Raw genomic sequence first — 6,906 nt, forward strand, 5'->3', positions numbered from 1 at the left:
CAATGTTTTAATATCAGTTTTATATATTTATATATAACAAATTATTTTATTTTATTTTATTTTATTTATTTTATGGGCTTGTCTTAGTTTGTTGGACTAGTCAGTTAGTGGGAGCTATTTAGTTTTATCTCCAGTAAAATGTAAAGATTTACTTCATGAAAATGATACCTGGCAGATGTAACATTTCACCATTTATAGTATTTAATATTCCAGTAATTAATCAAAAGATTTCTCCATATTCATCCATGGAGGCTGGATTGGCCCTGAATATCTACTGACATAGAACCGCCAAAATGTGTAGAAATCCTATGGGTTAAGCTGGCAGACCAGCATAGACCAGCAAAGAAATCAGCTACCATATTCCAAAAAGCTGCCAAGACCTGGTTTTTCTAGCATGGTGAGAAATGGCTCGGAGAATCAAATAAGTGAAGATGTCCCGGTTCTCTTCGAGATGCTCACTGAGAGAGTGTGACGTGGCCGAGATCATGTTTTCTGTCGACACGCTCCCGCTGAATCCATCAACGGGAGAATCTTCCACCCACAATTCTGAGTGAGCCGGCAATCCCTGTTTGTCGCCACGGTAATGTCTTAAGCCTGAATGGCAAATGAATATTTTTGCAAATATATTGCATGATTTTACAGTACAGGGCCTTCAAAAGATACAAAAGTGGTAAACCAAGAACAATAATCTCTCAGAAATCATTCTGCATGACCTACATCAGTTTTCATTTTACTTTTTATGCACAAGCGATTTCGACAACGTGCGCAGCTGCTTCGGGGACCGTGGATGTAATATCGATCGTGCGTGCTTGCCAATAAGTTTTCTTTCTTTTAACATTAAAACATCGCACAAAACGCCACAAACCTGAAGTCTCACCTCCGTGTGGAATGAAAGCGGTTAAGCCCGGAGAAGATTAGACTAAACCGCTGTATGTTGACAGAAGGGATCTCATTAATTTTCAAGGATGAAAAAGAGTAGCCAGTCCTCAGAAGAGAGCAGCATGTGTCTTTAATGCCTTTGTTTTGCTCTCCTGTGAGTGTGTGTACTTCTCTGATGGTCTAATGAGGGACACAGCGCTCATGCTTTGGCACACATGGCATCTGAAGCCCAGTGAATCAGTATCACTATTAAGCATAAATACCTGTCTCCTTGGTGAGAGCATCTTAAAGGAGAACACACTGAGAAGGCACTGCGTGAAAGGAAGGGCGTGCTTCACAATTCAACATAATTGAGTATGTCAGGAAATATAATTGGTTACCTCAAAGAAAACGCAACCAAATCACCAAATGATATCAGGCATCTGTTTTTGGAGAGCATATAGTATAGCAAATGTCCAGAGAAGAACATGGACCAAAAAGAATCCCATCATTTGTTTTTTAATATATTTAACATAATTCCTTCATTGAATTGCTAGAACCAGTGTTATTTTAATATTATTTATATAGAAGTATATATACTATATACTATTATTATTTATAGTATATGCTACTATAATATTGATTAATATTTTTTACATTATTATAATAATTATAATTATTTTATTTATACAGTTATATTTAATATTATTATAATTAATAGTAATAATTAAGTTTTTGTTTTTGTTTTAGTTAACAACAACAACACTTACTTATTATTATTTACACTGTATACTATTATAGTATTTATTAATATTTTATTAGTAGTAGTAGTAGTAGTATATTATACTTATTATATTATATATTATATTTTAATATAATATATAATATAATATATAATAATTTATAATATAATTTAAAAGTAAACACTACGTTATTACGGGCATTATGCGTGATATGAAAGAAAAATGCCATCAAAACTTTCCTGGCTGAAATGTGAGTTTACAGGTATGATTTAAACACCATAAATCACACACAATATTTTTGAAGGCTCAGGAAACCTTTGCAGGTGTTTTGAGTTGATTAGCTGATTGGCATGTCACCATATTCTAATTTGTTGAGTTAGTGAATTGGTGGGTTTTTGTTAAATGTGAGCCAAAATCATCACAATTAAAAGAACCAAAGACTTAAACTACTTCAGTCTGTGTGCATTGAATTTATTTAATACACGAGTTTCACAATTTGAGTTGAATTACTGAAATAAATGAACTTTTCCACGACATTCTAATTTATTGAGATGCACCTGTATATCGATGGAACACGTGGAACATACCAACTATACAAACTGTGTGGGGGGAACCTAAACTGAGCCATTCACTGTATAGGCCACTACAACCAGGGCATCACTAAAAATGAGTGTGTGCGTTTGTTTACAGAACGCTGTTGTCACTGCTGCAAGCTCCCATATAAATAATTATTCAAAAAATATAATTTCCCTGCAGCCAGTGGGCCCCCTTTCCAGTGTAGGCCCCTGGGCTTCAGCCCCTTGAAGCCCGTGCATTAATCCGCCTCTGCCTAGCGGTTAGCATACATGCTTAGCATTCTGTAAGACTCCAAATACTGAAGTGAATACTAAAACCACTATACCAAATACTAAACTAAAACCAATATACCAATATTAATGGTTCTACCCTGACATGCATGTGCATAAAAAGTGCCAAAAAAGCCAATTAAAATAAAAAACGAGTGCTGCTATGACGCCTCTTACTGGCAGGCTAAAGACATCTCATTAGTGCACCTGATTTTCCCTTTAGAGACTGTAATGAATATTAGCACTCAAAACTGCGATGTCCCCTTGTGCTTCAGCCTGCAGAAGAACGGCAAGTGGGATGGCTCTGACAGTTTTATTAAAGTATTCATCTCACCCTCTCCTGTTAAATAAATGTCCCTTGCAATTTATCATAAGGGTATTGATGAAGTAGAGTGTGGGTTTTATCAAAGCAGTAATTGTTCACAGTGATGCTCATTGTCTGTGAGTGGATCTCTAAGAGGAATTACACATTATTAATGCTTTCTAATATAGAGCATTCATCAACATAATGTGTCACGATCAAATAGGTGGCCCATCAAGCAATACAAAACAGCACTCTGTCGCGCTAGCAGCAATCCGGTTATGTTTGAAAAGGTGCCCGTACTCGATTCCACCTGCCAAAATAATGTCCAATCTTCCTGCTGTACATGCACAACATTTTACAGATTGTTTTAACAGTCTAATATAGCGTTTAGATTGATGGGTGTTCCTTCCTCTTCTCTGTAGTTTATTCACATAAAAAGTGATATGTTGCATAAAGGAAATGAAGCCTATTTTAGGCCCGTTTAAGATTTTTCATTTTTTGACATTTTTAAGACAACTACACAAATTTCCCCCTCGAATTCTTGGTAATGTTGCAATAACTTTGAGTTTGATGACAATGAAAGGTCATTTGTTTTAAATGTTCATTACAGTAATTCAGTATTTATTTCAGTAAAATAACAATCATATTAAAATGATAAAAAAATAATTATATTAATAATAATAATAATAATAATTATTATTATTATTATTATTATTATTATTTTGTTGTTGTTGTTAATTAGCATTTCTAAACCAGCTTAAAATTTTAGCTTTGAGGTTTTAATTATTAATTATAATGAATTAATTATTTACATGTTCATCACTTGTAAGTTTGTTTCTTTATTACAGCAAAAATAATTATTTTAATAATAATTATAATAAATGTATTGTTGTTGTTGTTATTGTTATTATTATTGTTGTTGTTTTTCATTATTTATTAACCAGCTTAAAATTTTTGTTTTTTTTTTATTAAAATGAAATATAATTTGCTTTACATTTTCACTTTAATACAGTAATTTTGTACTTTATTACAGAAAAAAATTATTAATAATAATAATACATTTATTGTTGTTGTTGTTCATTATTATTTCTAAACCAGCTTAAAATTTAAGTTTTTTCATTAAAGTGAAGAATAATTTGCTTTACATTTCATCACTTCAGTAGAGTAATATTGTACTTTATTACAGTCAAATAATGATTTTAATATTAGTAAATTATTATTAATAATATTTTTTAAACCAGCTTAAAATAAAACACAGATACTACAAATGTTATCATGATGTATAAATACGATTTACATTTTAATAATTTTGTAATTTTTATATTATATCATAAAATAATATAAGTATATAATTAAAATTAAAGCATTGAAAGGCAGATACTAAAAATACTGCCATTACATATAAATACCATTTAAATACGTCATTGTTTTTTTTCTTCTTCTTTTTTGCATTACGATAATGAGAATTTGGGCCTAATTAAATTTTAAAAATGTCACAGTACAAAACATTTGTCACAAAATGGCAAATATCATTTTATAACTTTTTTTTTTTCATATTTTGATTTTGTGAAATGTGTGAAACATGAGCCACATGACATGTTCCTGACAGGTTTCACACATCTGTGTGCTCCGGTGGAGGGACAGCACACAGTCTTTGTTGTGTTTGTATTGTGTGACGTCTAGTCGTAGCCGGTTGTCGCCGCTGGTGAGGATATAATGATTCCAATGTCTCTGTGTCTGGCAGGCCATTGTGTTTGACCCCGAGACTCATCTCCCCACGATTCAGGACAGCTGCACCGGCTGTACCCTGTGCCTCAGCGTCTGCCCCATCGTCGACTGCATCAAGATGGTTGCCAGGACAACGCCTTACGTGCCAAAGCGAGGCCTCCCTCAAGCCGTGGAGCCCGTGTGCTGAGAGAAAACCCCAGACAAAAAAAAAGTCTACATCACAGCATTGAATTTACTCGGTAATTGCAGTGTGAAGAATTAACTTTGTTGTAGAGGGGGGAAAGCAAATAATTAGATTTAAAAAAAAATAATTGCCTTATTTTCAGGAGCCAATTATCCAGAAATAATCTTAGGGGGTGTTATTTTGAAACAATAGCGAGGCGATTTGTCGAGGTGAAGTTCCTGCCTCTCTTTCTCGGAGGACTGATGGGAATGAATCTGGCTGTTTATGCAGATGTGGGAAGACCACGCATATCCTTTAACAAGAGCCACAATGATGGATCGTCCACTACATCCCGAGCAGAATGCAATCACATATACAAGAGCTGCTGATGGGAAATGAGGAAATTAATGGATTTTAATTGAATGGTGGATGGTTGGGCTCGGAATCACACTCGACGTTGTTTTCCATAACGTATGATGATTAGAAAAGGTTTGTTTGATGTTATACATGCTATATTGTATGCAAAAAGCCAGTATACTTCTACAACTAAACCTGAAGTAGTAGTTACCTAATTGACATGAATTGTATTTATTTCTCTCAAAGCCTTAATAACAAATATGGTTGATTTTGATTGCATTAGCCATCTGGACAGGGTCATTTAGAGAGCCGGTCTACATCAGTAGTATGCTGAACATTTCGAGTAAAGGTCATCTATGACTATTTCCAGACATTAGAGATGAAGACTAGCTGTTATTCATCTTGGACCCAAAAGGTCAAGTCTGACCACCTCTATCTCTACAAATACACGGCCTATCCGTACCGCACATACAAGCCCCTAGCTTGCTGTCTATGAAGCAGACGATCAAACACAATGATGGGCGGGCAGGATAACTGTGCACTTGTCCTTAACAATGATGAATGAATCTCATGAAGAAATGTCTTGGTCATATCTCAGCCCAAAAACATACAAAATTGTAGCCCATTACATTAGAAAATTATTATTATTATTATTATTGAAAATTCTCATTACTATAATGTGGAAATTATTATTAATTATTTACATTACAGATATTTCAGGTTATACTTTAGATTTTTTTTTCGTCTCTCAGGTCATAATTTACCTCAAATATATATTGTAGTTTATTAAAAGTAGCATTAATTAAATAAACCATTAAATGGTATAACAACAAATACCACCAATATTTACAAATAATAATATATTTAAAAAATGTATTTCATATTAATGAGAATTACGGGAGAAAAATATGCTTAATTGTCCAAAAAATATTTCAGGCCATACTTTACCCCAATAAATAAAAAATAATAATAAAATATGCTTAACTGACAAAAAAAAAAAACATACTTTACCCCAATATATAAAATAAGTATATACATTATATATACATTTTGTGTTACATTTTTTTTTTTCATATTAAAGTTCTGAGAATTATGGAGAAAATATGCTTAATTGACAATAATAATAATAATGTCACAATTAAAAATATTTCAGGTTATACTTACAATTTTTTTATATATTACCTCTATATATATATATATATATATAATTTTGACTTAAAAATTATATTATAAATGTCATTCAGATTCTTGTTTCATACAGCTGTAACACTAATTTACTGTAACAATAATTTACTTAGGCCTATCTCAAAGCCTACTTATAGTAATATGTACTTATCTGTAATTGCACACTTGTGGACTTGCATATTAATAAAAAAGTCTTGTTGTCAATCTTATTTGACTAGCACTATTGACTATTGTAAGCCATTCCCTGATGTACTGTATTAATACTGTAATAACGGTTGGGGTTAAAGAGGGCAACCTGCACATCGACAACACATGAAAAACATTTGAAGGAGACTGAAATAATTGAGGTCTCACGCGCTCACCTACGAGGGTGCAGTTCATATTTGTTATGTAGATGTCACGTAGTCTGTGTTGTTTACAGACGGGTGAAAGCCGAACGCTGCCGGCTGGTTTGATTAGTCGCCGGGCAGATCAGAGTCTGCCAATAAATCGGGTTCCACTCTGAAAGCGGGCCCCGAGTTTCGGCTTCAGGGGTTACAGGTTAGTGTAAATGTTTACTTCCTCATTGGCTGGCTGGTGAGATAATTAGAATGACATTTTGCATGGTCACAGTGCAAACAGATGCTTCTCTTGCGTCGTAGTGCACATCATTAAAAATCAACATGGCATCAATCTCGCACCAGTGGCGTGAACTCGAGGCCAGTGCAAACGATCATCAGTGCC

General features: G+C 33.6%; 1 pseudogene; it reads left to right on the forward strand.

The window, feature by feature from the left end:
• Positions 1-4,665, forward strand: part of LOC107657739 (dihydropyrimidine dehydrogenase [NADP(+)]-like) — a 197,262-nt pseudogene extending 192,597 nt beyond the window's left edge.
• Positions 4,666-6,906: the final 2,241 nt, after the last annotated feature.

The sequence above is a fragment of the Sinocyclocheilus anshuiensis genome, unplaced genomic scaffold (genome assembly GCF_001515605.1).
Source record: "Sinocyclocheilus anshuiensis isolate Anshui unplaced genomic scaffold, SAMN03320099.WGS_v1.1 scaffold119, whole genome shotgun sequence".
In the NCBI taxonomy this organism is placed as follows: domain Eukaryota; kingdom Metazoa; phylum Chordata; class Actinopteri; order Cypriniformes; family Cyprinidae; genus Sinocyclocheilus; species Sinocyclocheilus anshuiensis.